We start from the raw sequence: 27640 nt of genomic DNA, 5'->3' as shown, positions 1-27640 counted from the left end.
AAGACTAAGAAGACTAGAGGAAGAAGCAGACTCCCCACTGAGCAGGGAGCCCAATGCAGGGCTCGATCCCATGACCCTGGCACCATGACCTGAGTGGAAGGCAGATGCTCAACTGGCTGAACCACTCAGGCGCCCATATTTTTACATTTTTATTACACTGACATCCATAAATCATGGGTATCGTTTTGCTTGTTTTTAGGCTTTACCAAAAATGATATTACCACATTGTACCTACCATACTGCAATTGACTGGTTTTCATCAAATTTATGTTTTTGGAATTCAACCACAACACATACATCTCTAATCCATTCACTTTCACTGCACAGAAGAGAGTGTTCCCACTGTATGAGCACACACAACTATGTATTTTCATGCTGGTGGACATTTGGGTTGCTTTAATTTTTATCTATCACCTAAAATGCTGCCGTAAATGTCCTGTGCACATTTCCTTGCACCACATAAGTATGAACTCTCCTGTAGAGTTTTATTGGAAGGGGAAGTCTGGGTTAAAGGGCACACACACATCTTGATCTTTACTATATATTACCAAATCTGTTTTCCCACGCTGTTGTACCAATTTATACTCCTAGGAGATCGCCTATTTCCCTATGTCATTCTTAATGCTTGTGCTCTCAGACATTTCCACTTTCGTCATCCTCATAGATGGAAAATAGCATCTCATTGTGGTTTGCATTTTCCTCATTACCCAAGCAGTTGGTCCTCTTTACACACTTGACAGCCATTCAGCGTTCCTCTTCTTTAAATTCATGGGCCGGTCATTCTCTGTCCACTGTTTATTGAGTTGTTTGTCTGTTTCTTATTGATTTTTAAGGGTTATTTGCATATCCTGAGTGTGAATTTTAGTGGAGTACTGCCTTTTCCCCTACTTTTTGCAGTCATCTGACCTCCAGGTTTCACTCCTCATTCTTTGAAGATTTTAGCACCTGATTCATTGTCTCCTTCCCAGTACTCAATTACTGGGGATTTCAAAGAATAACAAGGATGATCTTCTTGGTTCCTGGCCCCCTCACTCCCAGGGATCCTGTCTTCACCCTTTCCCAAGTCATCTGCTTCCAGTCATGCCTGAGACCTTGCCAGTTACCAATAATCAACATTCCCTCCTTTCTCTTGATGACAAACATCCCCATGTTCAATACTTGGGTTTCAACACACTGCTTCCCATGCCTGACTTCAATAATTCTTCAACTCTTACAGAACCTGCTTTCTATTGACCTGCCAGTTTTTAATATCCCACACCCCTTAGAGTCCTTAACCCCCTCCCCTATCTGCCTTAGAATCCACATTCCATCATTACAGTCACTTCCCTGTATGTGTAGTTGTTCTCTTGCTGTTTTTCTCCCTTGAATTTTCTGGAAGAACCCCAACACCGAATAAATACAACTCTCCATTAGCACATCAGCAAATGATGTTTGCTAGGGCACAACACACAAGCATGGTGATATTCACGACCACTAACCTTAGAAGGGTCTTCAGGGCTGTCCTTCAGTCCTTCAGCTCCACTTCCCTAATTGACTCACTCTCTCATAATCTTATAGACAACCATTTCATAACCTCTCCTCTTCCCTCAAATTTCCAAAGCCTTCCATGTCCTCACTTTTAATTGATGATCCTTGCTTCTGATTGTATGGAGCATATAGAAGTAATCTAAAAAGTATTACCAATCTAAAAAGTATTCTCCGCTTTCCCTTCTGTTACAGCTGATCAAGTGTCAGTGTTCCCATGCAAATCCAACACCTCCATTTTTGCCCTGGGTCGCATTCCTTCTCACTTCCTCAAAGATCCGTCTGTACTAGATCATTCCTATCAGCGTATACTCTGTATATCTCCTATGTTAAAAGAAATAAAAACAAAACCCCGAACTCCCTTAATACGTCCCTCAACCCCTATCCCATTTCCCTTCCTCCCTTTAGAAGAAAACTCAAAAAGATCATCTATACTCATCGTCTCCCCTTTCTCTTCTGTTCTTTCTTGAAATGAGGCCCAATGGCTTTCATAACCACCACTCACTGAAACGATCAGCAAGGCCGTAGATGACCTCCACTTTGCCAAAACAATAAATGCTCGGTCCTCATCTCACTCAGCCTCTCAGCAGCATCTGACATAATTGTTCCCTCCTTCTTGAGAAACCCCCCTTCTCTTTGGTTCTCTTCAAATCCCATTGAATGCTCCTTTACTGGTTCCTTCTCTTCCCTTCCAGGTCTAAAACTGGAGCACCCTGGGGACCTCCTCTCCTCTATGGACATTAATTTATTCAGGGATGTCACCCAGCCCATGGTTTCATACATCATCTATAGATTGGCTGCTCTCAAATTGACATCTGTGGCTTCACCTTCTTGCCTGAACTCCAGACTCATATACTGGTTAGCCTACTACTTGACACTTATACTTGATATCTGATAAGTATCTCTAACTTAAGATGTTCAAAACCAGGTTCTTCGTGCTCTCCCATAAGCCTACTCCGCCTACAGGGTTCATCTTATTAAAAAACACCACCATTAACCCAGTCATGGGGGCCTTGGAATCTCCACACTTTGACCTCTCCCCTTCTCTCCCATCCTATGTAGGCAAATTATATCTTCTCAACCTCCAAAATACATCAGAACACATGCACTTCTTAATACCTCCACTACCATTATCCAGAAACAAGTCATCGTCTCTTGCCTGGACAATTAGAATAGCCTACTAACTGGACACTCTGTCCCTTTCACCCTTATCCTTCTCCAGTCCACTTTCCACACAGTAGCTAGAGTGATCCTTATAAACTGTTAGCTGTATCTTGCCATTCCTTAGCTCAAATCCTCCAGTGGTTCCCCACATCCTTCAGATGTCCTTATCAATGGTCTTCCAGCCCCTACCTACCCTGTTTCCCTTCTCTTCTGTCACTCTTCTCCCCACCCTACCTCCTCCAGACACAGTGGCCCTCTTTTTCCTCAATGACCAGGCAGAAATTTCTGGATATCCACATGCCAAACTCATCTTATCAGGATGGCTTTCCTCAGCCACCACCATAAAATAGAAGCCCCTCTCTATATGCTATCCCCTTATCCTGCTTTCTTTTTTCCCCATGGCACTTAGCATCACCTGGCATGTACCTATTTGTTTGTTGGGAATGCAAACCATCACAAGAACATTGACTTTTGTTTATTTACTGCTAGGTACTAGGTACTAAGCTAAGTATATAGCACTAGGCTAGGTATATAACAGAAGCTCAGTAAATATTTGTTGAATGAATGAAAAAATGGACAAATTATTTTTCTTAAAAGTTTTAGTTTTGCATTTTCAAATGTAGTCCTTTTTTTAATTTTTAATTTTTTATAAACATATATTTTTATCCCCAGGGGTACAGGTCTGTGAATCACCAGGTTTACACACTTCACAGCACTCACCAAAGCACACACCCTCCCCAATGTCCATAATCCTACCCCCTTCTCCTAACCTCCCTCCCCCCAGCAACCCTCAGTTTGTTTTGTGAGATTAAGAGTCACTTATGGTTTGTCTCCCTCCCAATTCCATCTTATTTCATTGATTCTTCTTCTACCCACTTAAGCCCCCATGTTGCATCACCACTTCCTCATATCAGGGAGATCATGTGAGAGTTGTCTTTCTCTGCTTGACTTACTTCGCTAAGCATGATACACTCTAGTTCCATCCATGTTGTCGCAAATGGCAAGATTTCATTTCTTTTGATGGCTGCATAGTATTCCATTGTATATATATACCACATCTTCTTAATCCATTCATCTGTTGATGGACATCTAGGTTCTTTCCATAGTTTGGCTATTGTGGACATTGCTGCTATAAACATTCGGGTGCACGTGCCCCTTTGGATCACTACGTTTGTATAAGATTTTATTTATTTATTTGACAGGCAGAGATCACAAGTAGGCTGAGAAGCAGGCAGAGAGAGAGGAGCAATCAGGCTCCCTGCTGAGCAGAGAGCCAGATGCAGGGCTTGATCGCAGGATCCTGGGATCATGACCTGAGCCGAAGGCAGAGGCTTTAACCCACTGAGCCACCCAGGTGCCCCTCAAATGTAGTTTTTAATTCAACTTCAATTTATTTTTGTATATGGTTTGAAGTAGGGATCTAATTTCTTTTTAATTTTTTAAAGATTATATTTTCTTTGAGAGAGAGAGAGAACAAGCTGGCAGGAGGGGCAGAGGGAGAGAAAGAAACAGACTCCTTACTGAGCAGGGAGCCAGATGTGGGACTCCATCCCAGGACCCTGGGATCATGACAAATAGCAAAGAGCAGAATTGTTTTTGCTATTCTTTTTTTTTTTTTTTTAAAGATTATTTATTTATTTATTTATTTGACAGAGAGAGATCACGAACAGCCAGAGAGGCAGGCAGAGAGGAGGAAGCAGGCCCCCTGCTGAGCAGAGAGCCCGATGCAGGGCTTGATCCCAGGACTCTGAGATCATGACCTGAGCCCAAGGCAGCGGCTTAACCCACTGAGCCACTCAGACGCCCCTGTTTTTGCTATTCTTAAAGTTTCATTCTTCCATATGAGTTGCACTGAGACACAAAACAAACTATTGAAATTTGGATCAGAATCACATGGACCTACCTCATAGATCAAAGTGGGAACAAATGGGCATCTTCGTGTTACTGAGCCTCCTCAGATGTAGGAGATCTCTCCACTTACTCAGATCTTCATTTTGCTCTTCCAAAATGGTTTATATGTTTCTCTGTAAAGATAGAGCAAACTCGATGTTATTTTTATTCTTAGATAGCTGATAGATTTTATGCATGGTACCCTTTTCTCTCTAACATTTTTAACTGGTTATGTTGTAGGACAACATTACTGATTTTGCATGTTGAACTTGCAGCTAGCAAACTGCTGACTTATTAGTTCTAATATCTTGTCTTAGATTCTATGCATTGATGAATATTGAGTTTTTCTCATTCTTATGAATTCTTACATTTTACCTCCTTCTCGTATTTTATTGTATTGATTAAAACCTCCAGTATAAGATTGAATAGTAGGAGTGCTGCAGGCATCCTTTTCTTATTACTGAGTCCCATGGGAATATAGTTAGGATTCACTTTTAAATTATATCTATTATAGATGTTTGGTAGGACTCTACATTGGGTTAAGAAAATTCCCTTCTAGGGCGCCTGGGTGGCTCCGTGGGTTGTCTCTGCCTTCGGCTTAGGTCATGATCCCAGGATCCTGGAATCAAGCCCTGTATTGGGCTCGCTGCTCAGCAGAGAGCCTGCTTCCCCCTCTCTCTCTGCCTGCCTTTCTGCCTACTTGTGACCTCTCTGTCAGATAAATAAATAAAATCTTTTAAAAAAAAAAGAAAAGAGTAGAAAATTTCCTTCTAGTCCTAGTTTGCTACAAGTTGCTTTTTTTTTTTTATTCTGAATAGATTTTAAATTCTATAGGAAGAAATTTTTTGCTTCTATTGAGATGATTATATGGATTGGTCCTTTGGTCTCTTAAGGAACTGGATTATACTGATACATTTTCTGCTGGTGAACATCCTGTACTCTTGGGATAAACTCTGCATGTCCATGATTTATTATGTATATAGCACTGCACCAGAATTGGTGATCAAAGAGTCCTTATGTTGCAGTATGCTGTATAGCGATGGCCTCCTCTTCATACAGTAGCTTGGAAAAATATCAGAATTTAATTGTCATCAGATTTCAGTATGAAGAAAGGACTTATCTGTAGGAAACAATGGAATGAATGATTAACCCTTTTATCTCTGAACATTAATGAGATAAATTTCTATTTGTATATACATGTTTATTTTGTGTGTAAATTTCTATTATGTATATACTATCACTACCACTTTGGAATTTTTGCCATCTACGTTCCTTGTTGAAATTGTCAATAGTTGGCCTTTTCCTGGTTTAGAATTGATTATTTAAAAACTGAATGCGCCTGGGTGGCTCAGTGTGTTAAAGCCTCTGCCTTCAGCTCAGGTCATGACCTCAGGGTCCTGGGATGGAGCCCCACATCAGGCTCTCTGCTCAGCAGGGAGCCTGCTTCCTCCTCTCTCTCTGCCTGCCTCTTTGCCTACTTGTGATCTCTGTCTGTCAAATAAATAAATAAAATCTTTAAAAAAATTAAATTAAATTAAAACCGAATGGAAGTTTAGTTTCCTCTTAGAATGTACAAAGCTCCGAGAAAATATCAACTCCCACCCTAGCAATGAAAAAAATATAATCTACAGAATCATAACTTTCCTAGACACCATCAGAAAGCAGAGGCAACCATGTGAGTTGAATGTTGAACACTGAGAAGACTGGTGGAAGAAAAATGGGACACATGAACTGTTTCACTTTTGTCAAAGTAGGGGAAGAAGAGGTTGCCATAAAAGTGGGTAGGAGGAAAGCAGCTAAAATTTTAATGAATTCTTTAAGACTGAGTGTGGGCTAACATGCAGTTTAGAACAGTTTCTCAGCATTACCCCTATTAACATTTTGGGCAGGATAATTATTTTTTGTGAAAGGCTGTCCCAGGCATTGTAGAATATTTAGCAGTGTTCCTGGTGTCTTCCTACTTGATGTCAGTAGTAACCACCCCTCCCCCCGCCCCATTGTGATCATCAAAAACGTCTTCAGACATTACCAAATATCCTTTTGGGGGCAAAATGCTCCTGACTGAGAACCACTGGTTTGGAACCATGAACACCCAGACACAAGAGAGTCTGAACTCACTCACAAGCTCTCTTCCAAAGCCTTCCACCAAGTGCTGGTGAAAGAGACAGGAGCAGAGAGAACCCCCAATTAAAAAGCAAAGATTGTCAGATTGGATACAAAACATGACCCAGCTAATACGTGGTCTACCAGAAAGTCACTCTGAAATTGAAGAAAGAAAGGGTTTAAAAGTTAAAAGATGGAAAAAGGAGATCATGCAAGCAAAGCTCAAAAGAAAGCTGGAGAAGCTATATTAGTACAAAAAAAAAAAAAAAAAAAGTACACTTCAGAACAAAGACTATTGCCAGGGATAAAGAGGAACATTACATAATGAAAAAGGGATCACATTAGCAAGAAGATGTAACTCTCCTAAGTGTATGCATCTAAAAACAGAACTTCAAAATAGATAAAGCAAGAACGGTTAGAATTAGAAGGAGAAACAGGATAATCTGCATTTATAGTTGAAGGCTTCAACTCTCCTTTCTCAGTAATTGATAGAGCACGTAAATGGAAAATCAATGAGGATATCTACAGATACAAACAATACCGTCAACCAGCTTGACCTAACTGACACGTATAGAACACTCCACTTAACAAGAGCAGAATATACCTTGTTTTTCGTAAGCACACATGAAACATTCATCATGATAGACCATATCCTGGGCCAGAAAACAACCCCAACTCTTTGAACAAGACTGAAATATTACAAGTATGCCCTCTGGCCTCAATGGGGGTGAAGCTAGAAGTAAATAACAAAGGTGACTGGGAAATCTCTAAACATCTGTAAATGAAACAATCCACTGTTAAATACCCAGACATCGACAGTGATATACAAGAGAAATTAGAAAATACTTTAATCGAATTAAATGAAAACTCAAGGGGCGCCTGGGTGGCTCAGTTGTTAAGCAGCTGCCTTTTGCTCGGGTCATGATCCCAGGGTCCTGGATTGAGCCCCACATCTGGCTCCCTGCTAGGCGGAAGGCCTGCTTCTCCCTCTTCCACCACCCCTGCTCTCTCGCTGTCTCTGCCAAATAAATAAATAAAATCTTTTAAAAAATGAAAACTCAAATATATCAAAACTGGGGGGAATATAAATGAGTATCGTCATCCCCCGCCCCCTTTGTCTCTCCCCCCCCACCTCCCTCTCTGTCTCTCCTCCAAAACTGTCTGGATTTTTTTAAATGATCCATTTCTAGTTGAAAAAACACATCTCTAAAACTATCTTGTCCTGGTATTTTTATTGAGAGGGGGCAGGAAAACAGAGTTTGATTAGTTATTCATTTGTTTTCTCTAATAATTTTTTACTTTTTCAAGTTTTCCTGATGCCAAACAATATGTGTATCCTCTCACTGATAAGGTTGTTCCTACATTTGTGCTTTTCAGAAGGAAAGGAAGGTTACAAGGGGATAAGGACCCTCACTGGGAAGCAGGTGCACACTGGGGGCTTGACAATCCCTGGCATGCCTCTGTGGGATGATGAGGGCATTCCTGCCTTCTCTTGACAACTTGGCCTTAGAAGAAAGCCTATGCCTTACCCCATTCTAAATGACGTTGAAGTCATCCACAGCCTTGACACATAATAGGTGGGGACCAAGAATGGACACATCTCACCAAATCTTATTTGTACATTCTCTCATGTCTTTGATCAGCCCCGCCCCTCATTTGTCTATTCTGTTAGTAATTTTATTTTTTTATTTTTTTCAGATCTTATTTATTTATTTGAACAAGCAAGAGAGGGCATGCGTGACCATGAATGGGGGCGGAAGGAGGGAGGGGCAATTTCGAGAGTGAGGGGAGGCAGAGGAGAGAGAGAGGCAGACTCCATGCTGAGCAAGGAGACCGATTCAGGACTCAGTCCCAGGACCCTGAGATCATGACCTGAGCAAAAGGCAGATGCTAAACCGAATGAGCCACCATGATGCCCTTTACTAGTCATTTTAAAAGACCCAGCTCTTAATATTGCCAATTATCTCTATAGTTTTTTTTTTCTTTCTATGGAGATGAGAGGATGGTGGTGGTAGTTTGGTCTCAGATAGCTATTGTTTGGTTTGTTGGTTCCAGTCTCCCTCCCATTCCACTGCGCCAGCCTCTTAGTTCCCCTCCAGTGGCAACCAATGTTACCAGTTGTCTTTTTATCTATCCTTTCAGCAAGACTTTGTGCGTGTATGAGCAACTACGTATAAATCATACTTAGGTAGTTGTAACTCCTTCTTATAAAAGAGCAGCATATTGTACACGCTGTCCTACCTTTCATTTAATAAATAATACATTTTGGAGATGATCATGAATCACTACATACTGAGAATCCTCATTCTTTTTAATAGTTGCACACAGCATTTGTATTTTATGACTGTTCACTGAATTGTAATCAATCTTTTGCTTTTATAAATAGTAGTATAATTAATAGCTTCTTTCATACATCGTTTTGTTTGTATCTGTAGATAAATTAGGAGAAGTGAAATTTGTCGGTCAAAAGGATTATGCTTGTGTTATTTTATTCCATATTGTCAAATTGCCAAATTGTCTGATGTTCTATAGATTTACACTGCTGCATACAATGTGTGAGAGGGCCTGTTTCATCACATCCTAACTACCGGCTAACCCAGAGTTCAATCAACTTATTGGATCTTTACCATTCAGATCATTTTAAAATGGGGAAGGTGATTAAGAGGTACAGACTTCCAGTTACAAGTAAGTCATGAGGTACAGCATAGAGACTACAGTCAGTAATATTCTAATGACAGAAAGTGACCACCCTTACCGTGGTGAGCGAGTATAATATACAGAATCATCGAGTCATGATGTTGTGCACATGAGACTAATAGGACATTACATGTCAACTATGTTTTAAAATAAAAATGTCTCAATAAATGAGTTAATTAGATAAAAATGGTATTTCAGCATAGTTTAACTCTATTTCTTTCTGTACTGCTGCAGTTGAGCATTTTCTGGGAACATCTATTCGTATCCCTGGCCCATTTTTTCCCTAAGAGTTTTTGTCTTTTTCTTATTGTTGTGTAGAGGTTCTCTATGCATTAGGAAAATAAGCCTTAGCCTAGCCTACCTTCCTCCAGCTTGACTTTCTGTTTTAACTTTACTTACACATAAATAAAGCCCCCTTAGTAGAGTCTTCTCTGGATAATTATGTATGGGCGCTTTTATTCTCATTAGCTCTTTGTCTTAAATTTCATATGGTCTGACCTAATATTGACACTCCAACTTTCTTCAGTTAATAATTAGCCACTCTTGCTGTAAAATGTGTAAGCCCAACAATTCACAGACCTGTACCCCTGGGGCAAATAATACGTTATATGTTAATAAAAATAATTAATAAAAAATAATTGGCCACTCTATCTTCTCCATCCTTATATTTACAACCTTTGCAGCCATTTTTCCCCTCCATCTCTTGTCATCAGCCTATAACTGGATTTTGTATTGCTTTATTTAATCCGATCTGCTGGTCTGAATAGATTCATTTACCTGCTCGCAATGATCAATAAATGTGGACTTATTTCTACCCAATGTTACTGCATTTTCTGTTGATCATCTATTACTAGTTTACTAAGGCTGCTATGACAAATTACTACAAAGGGGTGAATGTAAAAAACTCCAGAAACTGTTTTGTCATAGATCTGGAGGCCAGAAGTCTGGAATGTAAGTGTTAGCAGGGCCAGGTTCCCTCCTGAAGCTCTTGAGGACAGTCTGTCCCTTGCCTCAGCTAGCTCCTGTGGCTATTGGCATTCCTAGACTTGCAGCTGCATCTCTCCCATCTCTGCCTCTGTCTTCCTCAGACCAGCAGTCCTCTCCCTGTGTGTCTGACACTTAGCATTGGATTTGGATTTAGGGCCTAGCCAGATAACTGAGGGTGATCTCATCTAGGGATCCTTAACTTCATTCCACGTACAAAGACTTTTTAAAAAAGATTTTATTTATTTATTTGACAGAGAGAGAGAGTGTGTGAGAGCGCACAAGTAGAGGGAGTGGCAGAGGGAGAGGGAGAAGCTGGCTCCCTGCTGAGCGGGGAGCCTGATGTGGGGCTGGATCCCAGAATTCCAGGATCCTAGGACCCTGGAATCATGACCTGAGCCAAAGGCAGACACTTACTTAAATGACTGAGCCACCCAGGCACCCCGTGCAAAGACTTTTTTTCCAAATAAGGTCACATTTACAAATTCCAGGGATTAAGATATAATCATATCTTTTGGGGGGGCTATCAATCAACCCCCCCGCACAACATCCTTATTCCTTATTCTTAGCTCCCCCCCTTTCTTGACTAATGTTAGATTGATAAAGGTATATCTTTTTACCTTTGCTTGTTCAGAAGGTATTAGATATTTACACTAATTTTGGTCAGTATCCTTAAATTTCAACAGACATACAGCCATAAAATTTTCTAATAAATTCTGTATTTTTTCAGTATTTCCATTCTTTCACAGAAAAAAATCTCCCAAATTAACATACTTTTATTTCCCACTGAATAAATCCCAACCCAGTCTTGTTTGTTATTTTGTCTAGAAATGGTGCCCAAAATTTTCAAATATCCAATGAATAAATACTGAGCATCCCTCTGTAATATTTATTTATTTATTCATTTATAAATTATAGACATGCGTCACTTTCCAACATATTATATAAATTACAAAATATATACAAAAAGATAAAAATAGATAAATTTCGTGTAAAGATGACAAATCCTGATGCTTTCTTTCTGGGAATAAAGAAATGATTTTGTTGGCCCTCAGGGGCACATGCACCTTATTTTGGATACCACTTGTTTCAAGATTTCATTTCACTTTCAAAATAGCACACCAACTATGTTAATAAGAAATTCACTGCCTGGGGCGCCTGGGTGGTTCAGAAGTTTAAGCCTCTGCCTTCAGCTCAGGTCATGGTCCCAGGGTCCTGGCATCAAGTCCCACATCAGGCTCTCTGCTTAATGGGAGCCTGCTTCTTTTTCTCCCTCTGCCTGTCATTTCCTCTGTTTGTGCTCTCTCTCTCTGGCAAATAAGTAAATAAAATCTTTAAAAAAAAAAAAAAAGAAGAAGAAAGAAAGAAATTCACTGCCGATTCAGAATTACATTTATGAAAATGTTTTACATTTACTATGTAAATGTTCATTTAGTAAATAGTAAATTTATTTATATAGTACTTATTTATATATATTTATATAGTATTTATTTATATAGTAAATAGTAAATGTAAATTTACTATGTAAATGTTTTACATTTACGTTTACTCTACCTACATCTTCCCTTTCCATTTACTGTCATTTGGTAAAGTTAGGATTCCTGTTGTCCAGTAGATGTAGTTCGAGGCTTTCAGTCTACCTTTGTCTACTTTTCTTTTCTTTTTGCTTCCCCATACTTCAGAATCTTCTAAAGTGTTTTCCAATTCACTTATTCTCCCTTTCACTTTTAATTTGCAAGTATTCTTTTTTTAAATTCTACTTTCAAAATAGTATTATCATGAAATGATTAAGCACCATGGAATCAGACCACTGCTCTGTTTTGAATCCTGTTCCACCACAAAAACCCTATGAGAGTTTGGGCAAATCATCTCATTGCCTTTTTCTCATTTGTGTATGGTAATAATACTATTCTTATTTCATGGGGTTTTTGTGCTGATTAAATGAGATTTAGTAACTTAATATGTTTCAAGCATCTAGATTTATGCCTAGTACTTATTAAATGCTCATTAAAGTCAGATATTTCTGGGGCACCTGGGTGGCTCAGTCAATTAAGCGTCTGACTTCTGCTTTGGTCATGATCTTGGGATTCTGGGATCCAGCCTAGTGTGTCCGGCTCTGTGCTCAAAGGGGAGTCTGACTCTCCTTCTGCCCCTCCCTCCACTCATGTTCTCTCTCTTTCAAATAAATAAATAAAATCTTTTAAAAAATGAAGTTAGTTATTTCTATTTCTAATTTTACAGAATTGAAGTCAGAGAACATAGTTGATTTTCTCTCTCTCTGGTGGAAAATTTTATTGATGTTTTATCTGGAACTTGACACTGTAAAGAATTCTGTGGATATATTCTTGAATATTTGGTTTGCAGAGTGAAGAGCTAAAAACAAAGCCAGAACCAGCTCTCCCTCTAAGGACTAGAAAAAAACTGGACATATAATTTTTAATTTATTTTTAGAGTATCAGAAAGCCAACAAAAGCTACTGGGCTCAAATCCGAGGGATCAATAGGAAAGTGGGTAAATAAAACTAAGAATATATACATAAAATGGAAAATTATGCAGTATGAAAATGGAGTAACTAGATCCATATATATCAGCATGGGTAAATGCAAAATCATTAGGGGCGCCTGGGTGGCTCAGTGGGTTAAGCCTCTGCCTTTGGCTCAGGTCATGATCTCAGGGTCCTGGGATTGAGCCCCACATCGGACTCTCTGCTCAGCGGGGAGCCTGCTTCCCCCTCTCTCTGCCTGCTCCTCTGCCTACTTGTGATCTCTCTCTCTCTGTCAAATTTAAAAAAAAAAAAAATCTTTAAAAAAAGTTTTAAAAAATGCTTTTACATCTGGAGGGAATACCTAAATCATGAGTGTGGTCATCTTGGGTGTGAGGGAGAGGGGTTGGAGAGTAGGAGTGTTGTCTAAGCGGCTTTCATGTGGATGGATAAGCACAATATAGTAAGTATATACAATGAAATATTATTCAGCTTAAGAAGGAAGGAAACTCTGACATATGCTATAATATGGATGAACCTTAAAGACATCATGCTAAGTGAGATAAGCCAGTCAGAAAAAGACAAACCCTGTATGATTCCACTTATATGAGGTACTTAGAGGAGTCAGCTTCATAGAGACAGGAAGTAGGATGTTGGTTGCCAGGGGTAGGGTAGAGGGGGATGGGAGTTATGCCATTAGACAATGGGCATAGTGTTTCAGTTTTACAAGATGAAAGGAGTTCTGGACATGGATGGTCATGATGCTTACCCAACATTGTAAATATATTTAATACCACTGCACCGTACACTTGAAAATGATTAAGATAGGGGCGCCTGGGTGGCTCAGTGGGTTAAAGCCTCTGCCTTTGGCTCAGGTCATGATCCCAGGGTCCTGGGATTGAGCCCCGCATCGGGCTCTCTGCTCAGCGGGGAGTCTGCTTCCCCCTCTCTCTCTGCCTATCTCTCTGCCAACTTGTGATCTCTGTCTGTCAAATAAATACATAAATAAATCTTTTTAAAAAATGATTAAGATAGGGGGCGCCTGGGTGGCTCAGTGGGTTAAAGCCTCTGCCTTTGGCTCAGGTCATGATCTCAGGGTCCTGGGATCACCCACATCCGGCTCTCTGCTCAGCAGGGAGCCTGCTTCCCTCTCTCTCTCTCTGCCTGCCTCTCTGTCTACTTGTGATCTCTCTCTGTCAAATAAATAAATAAAATCTTTAAAAAAAAATTAAAAAATGATTAAGATAGTAAGTTTTATGTATTATACCACAATTAAAAAACTGAGATAAAAAGGACTTTAGTCTATAATGGTTTAGCATTAAAAAAAAAAAATGAGTTTATCTGTTTATTTATTTGAGAGGGAGGAAGAAAGAGAGAGCAGGGGGAGGAGCGGAAGGGGAAAGAATCCCCAGCAGACTCCCTGTTGAGCTCAGAGACCGATGCAGAGCTCGCTCTCGGGACCCTGACATCATAACAGGAACCAAAATGAAGAGTTGGACATCGAACCGACTGAGCCACCCAGGTGTCCCTATAATATTTTAACTCTTAAAAAACTAAAAAAAAAAAAAAAAAATGTTTTTTAAGGCTAAAAGGAAAATAGAATAAGACAAATAATTATGTTACACTTAGTTCATCTGTAAAGTGCTGTTAGAAATAGAATAAAGGGATGACAAACTGAGCCCTTGGGGGGAGAGCCAGTTTCCCCACAGCCGCTGTCTGCCCCCAGGATCCAGGGGCCACAGGGAGGGTCCATGAGGAGCTGAGGTCCAATTGTTAATAACAGCTACACTCCTGCAGGCTGATGGTGTGCTTTCTTTTGTGTGTATCCAGGGCTTTAGATTTGTTATCTCAATTCATTCTCATAGCAGCCTTTTGAGTTAGGTACTATTGTTACTCCCATCTGACAGATAAAATATCTAAAGCTCAGTGTGGGTAAATGATTTGCCAAAGTGACAAAGCAAGTGAGCAGTGGAGCTGTGATTTGTATCCTGGCAGGTCTGACCCCAGAGCTCAGACACTTAACCGTGCCAGTTACAATGTTTATTTTCTAGGAAGCAAAAGGGAAATGTCCACACACGTATCCTAACGTTAAGGTGTAATTCAAAATAAGAGCTATGTTAAGACTATGCAGAATATCTTGTTCATGAACATAACTGTGTCTTTATAACCAGAAAGATACAACTTGCAGATGACTGCCCTCTGAGATTTAAACTAGTAAAAAGAAATCTATAATGAATGAGAGTAGCTATCTAAAGAATTCACCTCAAGGAACAGATCAAAGTCGCAAGAGACACGTCAATGCTAAACTTCAATCAAGATGTCTAGAGTGAAGTCACATGGAGGCATAATTAATGAGAGCAATTTGGATTTTAAAATGTTTGTATTCTTTGATGTGGTGATTCTACTTTTTGGAATCTCTACTAGGGGCATAATACCAAATACTGAAAGTTTTTATCCATAAATATATTCACCATAAGATGAATTTTAATAGTAAAAAGGAAAACCAATATAACTATCCAAAACTAGTGGTCAGCAAAATCAAATCCCCATATGATGGAAATTGTGAACCTCACACACACATATGAAGAATTTGTTACTGTTTGACAATTTCATATGTGTAAGGACAAATTGCATGAGGAAATCCAGTCAATGTGCTGTATAGAGACAGGGCTACCCTCCTGCTACAAATATAAAGAGATACTGAATAGTGTATAATAATACTGAAAATATTTGTTGAGGAATAAAATAAAAGAGATTAATAAAAAGGAATTTTATTATAAAATAATAGGAATATAATAAATAATAGGAAATTCTCAAGTCCCAGAGGGAAATAAGGAACCCAAAGCCAGTGTGGTAAGAAGATGAAGACAATAGGGCAGTCAGTATGGACCTGGAGGTTGGTTGGCCCTTAGAGTCTAGGGCCTCGGTTTTAATATTCACATGGGGATGGAGATGAGGTGTCAGGTCCATAAAAGGCAGGTACCTTGTCTTAGCTGGATTTATTCCCTCTAAAAAAAGAGGCTAAAGCAAGGATGAAAGGGCTGGAGCCTTCCTTGATGTTATTAGCAAAGAAAGGTTCTCCAGAGAAAGAGAACCAATATGTTATGTAATTATAAAGAAAGTGATTTATTTTAAGGAATTGGCTCTTGAAATTATAGGCTGACAAGTCCAAAAATTGCAAGGTGGGCCAACAGGCTGGAGGCCAGGGAAAGCTTGATGCTACATTTGACATTCGAAGGCTGTCTGCTGCATAATTCTCTCTGGCCTGGAGGAAGTCAGCCTTTTGTTCTATTCAGGCCTTCAGTTGATTGAACAAGGCCCATCCACACATAGAGGACAATGTGCTTTACTCAAAGTCCACTGATCTGAATGTTCATCTCATCCAAAAACACCCTCACAGAAACATCCAGAAAAAGTTTTCACCACATATCTGGGCACCATGGCCCAGACAAATGGACACATTAAATTAACCATTCCACTTGGGATTCATAAGCAGGGCAGCAAAGATAAGGAAAGGGGAAGCCAAGCAAGAAAGGCATGAAGAAGTGTGAAATGGTACGTTGTCATTCTGGCTGACACTTCACGAGAAGCCTCCAAGATCACAGCAGGTTACTCAGCAAGCAAGTCTAGTTGGCATACGGTTCCTCTCCAAACAGGCTGCAGAGAGAAATGGCACTTCAGAGTAGGCCACGGGAAGGAGGAGGAAGGGGAATTTATCTGCAATCTCCCTGCCATCTCCCGTTTTCATTAGCGGAGACTCAGTCAGCAGAAAGTTGACTCAACAGTTCAGATGTTGTCACGTGGCCTTTTCTATATGAGAATCAGTAAGGCATTTCACTGAAGTCTAGAAGTTGTGGAAGGAGTCAGGAACTCAGGGCTCGTGGATGTTCAGCCTAGCAGCAGTCAAGGTAAAAGACCAAGTGTTCCCAGAGAGAGTGATGGTCAGCCTCTAGTAGTGTCAGCAGAGTCCATAAGGCTGTTGGTGCTGAAGAAATCTACGGATGAACATAGATTTGCATCAGATATAACCCACCCCTCCTATCTCTCCAATCCACTCTCTTTATTGTATTGACTCCTGCGCTATATGGTAGAGATTTCATTTTGGGGGGAGTACAAGATGCCCTACATCTTGCCCTAGAGAGAGGTCTACATAGGAATTAGTCACAGAGCCCCTCAAGGTGGTGCCCAGTTGCATACTCCTGGAAGAACTCAGAAACAAGAGTGCTTGCCGTCGGAGCTTGTCCCTGGTCATACCTGATATTCACTCTCTCTTTCCTCTACACCCATTCTAAATTTCCCTCATCTCTTGACAGCATTTAGGTTGGCCCAAGTTAATTGTCTGGTAGAGAAACCCAGACCTTTGGGCCCTTTATTTTCCCAGCTTGGGTGGGTTGCAGTTCCTGTGATTCCTGTGGTTATTATAGAACATAGGAGTACTAAGAAATGCCCAAATAAATGCCCTGAGTTCTGGAAATTCTATTTACTATCCTCTTGTATAGAAGCAACCCTAGCTCCTCATGCTAATCAGGACCGATTACCAAACGAGTGCAATAAATCTTTCCTTTGCTTCCTGGTCCCCTGTGGCCAGGTAGAAAACTGGCCAGGTGATATCTACCTTTCCTAATTTGGAGGACTCAGTTCTCTAGGAAAGGTCATACTCCTGTCAGAGCTGTCCCCATCCTAATTTCCAGAACCTGTGAATATGTTAGGTTATATGACAAGGTGAGAATTAAGGTTGCAGATGGAATTAAGATTGCCAATCACCTGACTTTCAAATAAGGAGATTATCCTGAATTATCCAGTTTAACCCAATGTAATTACAAGGGTCCTTTAAATGTGGAAGAGGGGACCAGAAGAGTCAGAAATGGAGAAATGGCATCATTAGGAAGACTTGACCAGCCATTGCTGACTTTGAAGTTGGAAGGGGGTTAAGAACCAAAGAGTACAGGCACTAGTACAGTACTAGAAAGAGCTACTACAAAACACAAGGAAATTATTCTTCCTCGGTGTCTCCAGAAAGAAACATGGCACTAGGGCTAGGTTCAGTGAGACCCATTTTAGACTTCTGACCCATAGAACTGTAAGGGAATAAATTTGTGCTTTTTCAAGTACTAGATTTGTGGCCATTTGTTACAGCACCACTAGTAAAATCAATATACCCCTTCAGACTTAGGCGTGACAATGATTTCCACCATCACAGGCCCCAGGGCACTACACCATCCTACTCGGTTTCCTAAATCCCACCATACCTTTGAGGGGAGTTTAATAAGAGGACTATTCACAATAACCCAGTTTGAGTTGTTCCCAGTTTCCTGCTGAGCCTCTAAACTGATACAGAGCCCACAGCATCATTGCAGGACGTAAGTATCCTCAGCCACAGGAACGGAGAGCACACTTGTCTAAAGAAAGTTCTTGCTGAATTGTCCTAAAGCACCAGTGACGAGCATAGCCCTCAGGTGGCCAATGAACGCAAGTGCAGCCTTCCTTACCTCTCTCCCCACCTCCCTTCCTGTTGTCCCAAGAACAGAACCTGAACTAGAAACTTGGAGCTCTGGTTTATAATCTGGTTTTTGCCATCAAGGGTCTTTGGGAAGAACAGCTAATTCCTCTGTGTTGTTATTGCTTATGTGTTGAAGAGCAGCACCCCCTCAGCAAGCTGTTCTGTCTCTGACACTATTAATCTATAAAATCTAAGACTACTCTGAACGTTCAAGCCTGCCCTCATGTGATGCACAGGACTTCAGCTTTCTTTGCTAAGGTCCTCTGGGCAGCATTCACCAGGCTTGGTTGTAATAACACACAGTCCAGGGTTTGGAGAACAAGATGCTGGTTTCTTTCCCATTAAACCATGCAGGACTGTTCCAGGTCAGGATGGTTGGATCAAGGATGGGGATGGGAGTTCCACTCCAGAAAATCACTTGGGCAACCAACCTAATGGCAACTCCATCATCTACAACATGTAGCTTTTTTGTTTTTTTTTGGTTTGGTTTGGTTTGGTTTGGTTTTTTAACATGTAGCTTTCATGATTGTTATGGCTGCTTCCATCCCAAGAGACCAAAAAGAGCACAGAGGAAAATTTGTGGGAATGTTTTATAGGGCAAGACTGGGAGTAGTGTACATCGCTTCTGTTCTCATCCCGTTGTTGAGGAGACGGCTAGATGGTCACACCTAACTGTAAGGCAAATAATACCACTTGGACCCTGGGAAAGAATCAGTGGGCTCTGGAGAAGAGTTAAGTGTCTTTACCGTAAAAGCTCGCGCCAAACTCCTTCATCTCTCCACTCAAATTCCCATGAAGTGTCCGGAGAGCCCTCCCTCTCTGATCTCATCTAATCTTCTGCCACACCCCTCACTCCCCAGGCCCCAGACTCAGGGGCCTTCCTTCAATTCCCGAATCCCACCAAACTCTTAAATTTGCTCTTCCTTCTGCCTCATCATTTAGATCTCAGTGCCCATATCACCTTCTCAGAGACCTCTCCTTGATCATCCTATGTCATGTTGTCCCCACCTCCCAACACTTCTATGACATTGCCCTGTTGAGAAATAATGGCTGAGGTTTCCAGCATTAAAGGGATACACCCAATATTAAGCAACGTAATTAAAGATAAGCCTCATCTTGGCTGGAGACATCAGGGTTTTATCACAGAACACCGAAGAAAAAGAACAACTTGACAGCATTTCAGGAGTATTACCTCAGCAAAAAAAGGGAAATGAACCAGAAAGGAAGAATGGCCTAGAAGAAGCAGTAATGGGCCAAGAGTGATAAAACACGTTGGCAAGTCTAATCCTTGATGCGTGGTAAATCATAACTATTGAGAGGTTAAAAGCATCGAGGAATTAAAATACTAGACAATGACAATAGGGAGGGTAGGAGAAAAATAGCAGTGGGAAAATAAGGCATTCTATGTCTTTAGAGGAGGAGAAGGATTACCATTTTGATGAACTTTACACTTTTATTGAAAGATATAGTTAAGTGTGCATATTATTTTTTTAAAGATTTATTTATTTATTTAATTGACAGACAGAGATTACCAGTAGGCAGAGAGAGAGAGAGGAGGAAGCATGCTCCCTGCTGAGCAGAGAGCCCGATGCAGGGCTCGATCCCAGGACCCTGGGATTATGACCTGAGCCAAAGGCAGAGGCTTTAACCCACTGAGCCACCCAGGTGCCCCTATTAAACAAAAAAAATTCCACCTAGCCACAAAAATGGATGTGGAAATACAGTGTCCTCCTTCTAACCAATGAAAGAACCAAGGAAACCTCAAAAGGCAAGAAAGGAGAAAAGAAATGGGGAAGAAAACCTTGAAAAAGAAGAAGTATGTCCACATACAACAGGATTGGCAAAAAAAAAAAAAAACTACAAACTAAACTCACTTTTTAAAAAATGGGGGGGTCTCACATGGGCTTTTTTTTTTTTTTTTAAATCCAGTTATATGTTGTTTGAAAGGACACACCTCGTTCCTACTTCTGGCTTCCCCGTGACTGCTGTGGGAATGGCCCCCGTGGAAACTACACAGTGGCCGGCCCCTGCAGCCACAGGTAGAATGGTAGTAAGCCCACTGTTAGTGGAGGGCAGAATACGAAATGAGAATGACCCACAAAGTGGGTGAATCTGTTCATATCGAGTTTTCATTTCTGGTTAGAAAGTGTAGTCACTTGGAATGTGTTGCTAAAAAGGGACAGCTGATAATGGTCTGTAAGGAAAGTGGCCAGCCCTGCTAGAAATCCAGTTTCGGCTGTGGGGAAACAATTTTGCAGCTGCCAGGATGTGAGTTTTGTCTCGGTATGGATGTCCTCTCGAGTTTTAAGAATAACTTGGGGAGGGGGAACCTGGGTAGCTCAGTGGGTTAAAGCCTCTGCCTTCAGCTCGGGTCATGATCTTAGGGGATCGAGCCCCGCATCGGGCTCTCTGCTCAGCGGGGAGCCTGCTTCCCCCTCTCTCTCTGCCTGCCTCTCTGCCTACTTGTGATCTCTGTCTGTCAAATAAATGAATAAAATAAAATCTATAAAAATAAATAAATAACTTGGGGAGGGGTGTCTGGATAACTCAGTGGGTGCCTTCGGCTCAGATCATGATCCCAGGCCCTGGGATGGAGCCCTACGTCAGGCACTCTACTCATTGGGAGCCTGCTTCTCCCTCTCCCTCTGTAGCTCTCCCTGCTTGTGCACACTCTCTCTGTCTCAAATAAATACATAAAATCTAAAATCCAGGGAGTTATCTGTCCTCTGGAGGGCCTGTTTCATTACCCATAGAATAAGAACAGCAATGCCATCTCTCTGAGTTTGGGAGTTGGTAAATTAGATTCCGGAGCGTGGACGTGGTAAGCCTTTGGCAGAGAAGGAACAAAGTCGAAGAGCTGCTCTCACACAATACTGCCCCTCCCCACAGGCAGTACCGTCCCAGCCCCTACTACTTCTCAGTTCCAATTTTTCCCCCAGGGAAGCTACTTTGCACAAACCAAAATTGCAAGAACCTCATGTGCAAACCCAAATGGAATTTGTTTTAAGTTCATAAGTGTGCTAACTAGATAGTTTCTCCCTAGACTCAAAAAGCCATTTTCCTTGAGGTGCCGGGCTGGCTCAGTCAGTAGAGCCTATGACTCTTGATCTCGGGGTTGTGGGTTCGAGCACCATGCTGGATGTAGAAATTACTTAAAAATAAAATCGAAAGAAAGAAAGAAAGAAAGAAAGAGAAAGAAGGAAAGAAATTATCCTTTCTCTCACCCCCTTCTTCTCCTAAGAGATCAGGTCCTTGATGTGGCAGGACCATAGAATTCTAGATCCCTTGAAGGCCCTCAGTAGGGAGTAGGGTGTGTCGTCTTTAGCTTTGCTTTTGGTGCCTTCTCTTCTCATCCACTGAAGTCTCTTTGTGCTAGGATTCACTTCTACAACAGGAAAATAGACACCATCTGCCCCAACTCAAGTGCAGCTCCCCTCTTCACCTTGTCCCCATTTCTCACGCTGATCACTGCAGATAAATCTTATTCCTGTGTTTTGGGGTGGGGAGGAGCAGTTTGGAGCACCCAGATTTGAGCCCAATCCCCGCTGGAATTTAGTTCTTTCTGCATGCTGGGTCCTTCAGGGCCTTCTGCTGTAAGAGAGTCAATGGCAGGGGCACAAGAGAGCACCAGGTGCTGTGAGAAGAGGTTGGAAGCACAGAACAGGGTCTGTCTGGAAAACATATCCTCTGGCCCTGACTCACCACGAAGAGAGTGATGGTGCTGTTATCTCTATGACCTCTGAGAGACACAGACTTTACTAAGGTATTGGTACCCAGTGACCAAGGGCCACACTCAAAACCTTAGAGGGATCTCTCCAACGTGGTATCCGACTCTGTGGGGGACTGTCCATGGTCACAGCTTACACTGACAGCTTTGAGCACGTGCAGGATGACATCAATAGGTAAGGTGGCTAACCTCTAAAATAGACCCAGTGGTCCCTGCCTCCAGGTAGTCACACCCCTGTCTCCTCCTCCGTGTACCATGGTTTTTGTCCATGTGATTGATAGCATATGGCAGGAGCATAGCGTGTCACTTCTGAGGCTAGGTCATAAGACATATCATGGCTTCTTTCTTGCTCCCTCAGATCATCCACTCTGGGGAAAGCCAGCTGCCATATTTTGAATAGCCCTATGGAGACAGCTTACAACAGACAACTTAGTGAGAAATGGAGGTCTCCAGATAACAACCTGAGAAAAACTGAGGCTCAGCCAGGTAAGTGAGCCCTCCTGGAAGTGGAACCCCCAGGCCCACGCAAGCCTTCAAATGACTACAGTCCTGGCCTACATCTTGATCGCAGCCTCACAGGAGATCCTGAGCCAGAACCCCCCAGATAAGCCAGTCCTAGATTCCTGACTCTCAGAAGCTGTTGAGAAAAGAAATGTTTGTTGTGTTAAATCACCATAACAATAGATAATAAAATAACATTCTCTGGCACAGTTACAAACAAAATGGAGTTGAATGTCATAAACCCTGCTGTGTAAATATGCATGAAACTCTAAATGCATTTGATGGAAAGTAAAAGTTAAATAATACTAAGATATGTTCAATATCATGGTGGGGGGGGGGGTGTCTTATCCAAGACGTATACTGGGAGGGTTTATAAGATTTCTTCAGAGAATGCTGGTACTTTCTCACTCCCCCATCTCCAGGGAGGAGAGGACAGGAGGCCACTTTCCAACATAAACCACAAATATTGAGAGGGGGGCCTCCACCACATCCTCGTGGGCTTGGTGTATGTTCCAAGACGACCTGGAGGGGTGGTCTTTCATGATTGCTTCACTTGGGCCTGAGAAGGCTAAAGCTTCGTGTGGGACAGAACAGGGAGCCTGTATTTCCAGGGTTTGTTGGAGAGTTGAGGGTTTTCCATGGAACAAGTGTTTGCCACTCAACAGAGGGAAAACCAGGCTGGAACCACTCTCCCCCTAGGAGGACCATGTGGAAAGTAGAGAGGCTCTGCTGGGTCAGGGTTTGTGGATCACTGGCAGAGGGCTAGGCTGAGGTGGGGGAACAGAAGCCAGAGGAAGAGAGGAAAGAAGGCTTACCTTTGGGTAAGGGATGAAATGCTGATTATTATTTTGGCTGGACTCCTCATTAAGAATTTTCCTTATGAGGGTTTCTGAACATATGGGAAAATGTCTATTATCTAGATTTAATGATTGTTCATGTTTGTGTATTTACTCCATCTTTTTTTTTTCTAAGGTGTTTTGGGGTAAGTTGCAGATATCTGGCATTTCACACTTCTGGGGATTCCACATTGTTTTTTAGAGAGCAGGAACATTTTCTTGTGTGCTCCAGCGAAACTGCCACACGTAGTGGGATTAATGGTGATTTTTTTGGAGTCCCCTAATGCCCAATACATATGTGGTTTCCTTAACTGTCTCCAAGATTTTTTTTTTTTAATACAGTTGATTTGTTCATGTCTAGGAAGATAAACTAGAAACTTTTAACTTTTAAGTTGAGGCTATTATTTGTAACTTCAAGTGATACAGGATATTCCCAAAGAATGAGCAGAACTCCATTTAATGAGTGTAGAAATTTTATCCCTGCTGAACAATTCTGAAAGAAATGACAGAAAACAAAACAAAACAAAAATGACAGAAAACAAGGGGGAAATACGTATTTTCATAATTTCCCCCTCAAAAAAAGAGGGATTTAGGGGCGCCTGGGTGGCTCAGTGGGTTAAGCCGCTGCCTTCGGCTCTGGTCATGATCTCAGGATCCTGGGATCGAGCCCCGCATCGGGCTCTCTGCTCAGCGGGGAGCCTGCTTCCTCCTTTCTCTCTGTCTGCCTCTCTGCCTACTTGTGATCTCTCTCTGTCAAATAAATAAATAAAATCTTTAAAAAAAAAAAAAAAAGAGGGATTTATATTTCATGAAGGTGACAGACACCATCAGAGAGATGCTCTAAGAAGTTTATTCACATCTTTGTCACCCAGATTGTTTAAACACTGCACAGAAACCTTATCCATTGCTGAGGCACATGTAAATTTGTACCAGCTCGATGCAGGGGCCTGTGGCAGTGTCTATCAAAATTTTAGAAGCATACACTCTTTGATCCAGCAGTCTCAGAAATGTATTCTGTACCTATCCTTGCCATGTGAAATGACTAAGAAAAAAGATATGCTTTGGAGCATTGTTTGGAATAGCAGGACATTGGAAACAATCATACAAGTCCATCAGTGTGGGGCACCTGGGTGTCTGACCTTTGATTTTTGGCTCAGGTCATGATTTTGGGGGTCGTGAGATCCAACCCCACAATCCAGCCCTGTGATGAGCTCTGTGCTCAGCGGGGAGTCTGCTTCTCTACCTCTCCTTCTACCCCTCCCCCCACTCATGTGTATGCACTCTCTCTCAAATAAGTAAATAAATATTTTTTGTAAATAAAAAATAAAAATGACATGAAATTCCATCAGTTTTACACATAAACGAATGTATATATGTAGTTTGTATTCATCTGTATGATATACATGTATATATTATGTATACTATACATGCGATACAGTGTTCCACAACAGGAATACTACAGAGTGCTCTAAGCCAGCAGGAGAGTGAGGCTAGAGGTAGAGGCAGACTGTTAAGTGGAAACCAGTGAAATGTGGATCCAGGTGCTGAGTGCCTGCATGGGGGTCATGCCACTGTTTGCCCTCACCCCGCCCATCCTGCCCAAGGGTGACCCCTGTAAACGACATCAACAGACTGTCTTGTTCTGGGGCTCAAGCTGGAGTTTCAGTATTGCAGCATGAGGACAGAGGGAGGAGAAGCGGGGTGGGTGTTTATGCCCCTGGCCTCCTCCCTGTGACGCTCCACTGGCCCTGCGGCTCACAGGAGTCACTGCCCGTCTCCCTGCATGATGACTGGCCCTGGGCATCACACTATCCCTTGTGCTTCTCCTGTGTCCTGTCCACACTTCTGTAAACCGTCCGTTTATTATTCTTGACTCAATGACTCATTTTGTGGGGGCCATCTGTTTTCTGTCAGGGCTCTGACTGATAGGAGATGTTAGCCTTAGGTTAAAAAAAGGAAAAAAAAAAAGGAAAGAAAGTGTTTGTGTTGAGGAGGGGGACATATGTACTTGCGCATGCTCTGCATCTCTAGAAAGCTGCCTAAGGAACCGCTGGCCGTGGTTGCTTCCAGGAAAGAAAACAGTGGCTGGGGGTGGAGAGCAGGAGGAAGGAATATCCAGTTTTACTGTAAACTTTTTTTTGTTCCTTTTGCATTTTGTACTTCATGCAGGTATTACTTATTTAAAAAATAATTTTGTATTTTTTTAGAAAATAATAGAAAGGAAAGACTGCAGAGGGACTTGGTGCCAGAAGGCTTCAGAGACAGCTGTCCCTGCAGCACGTGGATCCCTCCTTCCCCAGGCGTGACTGCCTTTCCTGGCAGGTACTCCAAGCCACCAACGGAACAAAGAAGAAACAAAGGTATAATGAGCAAGCTTCTTCCACTATACACTACAGACAATAGGTGCAATATTTTGAAAAAAAGAAAAGAAATCTGTCTCATTAGTTAACTCTTTTAGACCATTTGCTGCTATGTACAGGAAGGCGTGGGGTTTGAGGTGATGGCAGCAACCTCACATCGGCAGCTGTGGGTCCTCATGTCGTCCCTTCCCCATAGTGACCAGGCCAGAGTCTGCTTAGGTTTTGCACCTAGGCCCACCTTTTAGTCCCTCCCTGATCTCTTTGCCACTACAGAGCCCAAACTTGCCTATGCCTGGTCAAGTCCCAGCGACACAGCAGAACTGTGGCTGTGAGAGGAGAGCCCTGCCTTCCTCCTCCTGCTCCTCAACCAGGGCCGGCCCATTACTTAGCAATGGCTCTATTTTTGTCGTGCTCATTATGCTGCAGCACTGTTCATTTCCATCTCATTATTGTTGGGGGGAGGGGGTCAGCCGGAGGCTTCGTTGCCCAGGAGACGGGGGTGGGAGGTGGCCTGGTAGGGGGAAGCTGGGCACTCAGCTGTCTTCCGCAGGCGTGGCTCATCCATCATCTGACAAGACTGTCAGGTCTCTCTCTGCTGGTTGTAGGGTGACCACCAGAGCCCATCACTTGTTCTGGCTCTTTCTCCTGCCAGAAGCAGATCCTCCCCTTCTTAAACAGAGATGGAGAGACATTTCTAGATTTAAGGATAGAGAAAACAGGACAGCCATACAAATCCCCTGTGTGAATCTGTCGGGGACGAAAAATGTCTCGGGGTGACTGGCTGCTGTATTAGAGGCACGTGGGGTAGAAACACTCCTGCCCTCAAGGACACAGGTCCCTGGCTACTTCCCCCAGCCAATGGGCCATGGCCATGGCGGCTGTTGCTAGAAGTCTCCATGCGCAGGACATTTGCATAATGGCCCCCAGGACTTTTGCCCGGGACTTGACTGCAGCGACAAGAAACAGGTTAGATGGCCACAGGGAAAGGGGGAGCAAGGCACTGCTGTCGAGAGGAACTGATGCCCTTTGCCTCTGCCCTGAACCCTGAGGGTTCTGCAAACCTCCCTCCACACACTCCGCACTCCAGTGGCAGGATGGAGGGCCCTAAGCCTCTCCTGTGATGTCTCTCAGCTGGAGCTGCTCCTTCTCACCCTGTGAAATCAGATCTCAGACGTTACCTCTTCAGTGAACACTTCCTGGACCTCTTCCCTGTATCCCTCTGACAAAGTAAGGCGTGCTTTTCTCCGAAGTCCTCCAGCACTTCATTCCCTAATTGTAATGGTAGGTTGCCCACCATCTGACTCTCCCAGACTCTGGTATCTCCAGACTCTGCCGGGGGCCTGAGGCATAGCACAGAGCTTTGTCGATTACACTGGACCCTGAGGGATAATTAGAGGTGTGTGTACAGCACCTCACGACTGATGGCTTGCTTTGTGCCAGACACTGTGCTGAGAGCTTCACAGACACTATCCCCCTTAATCCTCACCATAGCCCAAGAGGCAGGGGCCATTCCTCCCCCTCCTACAGAGGAGGAGACTGAAGAGGGGAACTAACTTACTCCAGGTCACGTGCATATGCCTCTCTCTAGATTTGCTTTCACTACACACAAGGTAGCAAACCACATGTTGTTCTTCACCTTGCTTTTTCCCCCCTTTGACTTATTTCTTGGAGATTGTTCCATTATCAGTAGTTACAGACCAATGCCCATTCTTCTTAAGACATCCAAAGTATCCCATAAATGGATAGATTCTACCTTATTTACTCACCCCCTGTTGGTGGGCATTTAGGTGGTTTCCTTTCTTTTGCTATTATATGTGGTGCTATAAAGTGGACACCTGCCCACAAACCTCAGCATAAGTTCTGTTACATTCC

General features: G+C 42.3%; 1 long non-coding RNA gene across 1 annotated transcript in view; it reads left to right on the top strand.

Moving 5' to 3' along the window:
- The window catches only part of LOC131836379 (uncharacterized), a 186271-nt gene extending 160067 nt beyond the window's left edge, over positions 1 to 26204 (top strand). Inside the window, exons 4-5 of the long non-coding RNA XR_009355591.1 lie at positions 22430 to 22557; positions 25616 to 26204. This is a non-coding gene — a long non-coding RNA (uncharacterized LOC131836379). The remainder of the gene's footprint in view (positions 1 to 22429; positions 22558 to 25615) is intronic.
- Positions 26205 to 27640: the final 1436 nt, after the last annotated feature.

This window comes from Mustela lutreola, chromosome 7 (genome assembly GCF_030435805.1).
Source record: "Mustela lutreola isolate mMusLut2 chromosome 7, mMusLut2.pri, whole genome shotgun sequence".
Classification (NCBI taxonomy): domain Eukaryota; kingdom Metazoa; phylum Chordata; class Mammalia; order Carnivora; family Mustelidae; genus Mustela; species Mustela lutreola.
The sequence above is the reverse complement of the archived record's forward strand: the minus strand, read 5'-3'. Positions and strand labels throughout refer to the sequence as shown.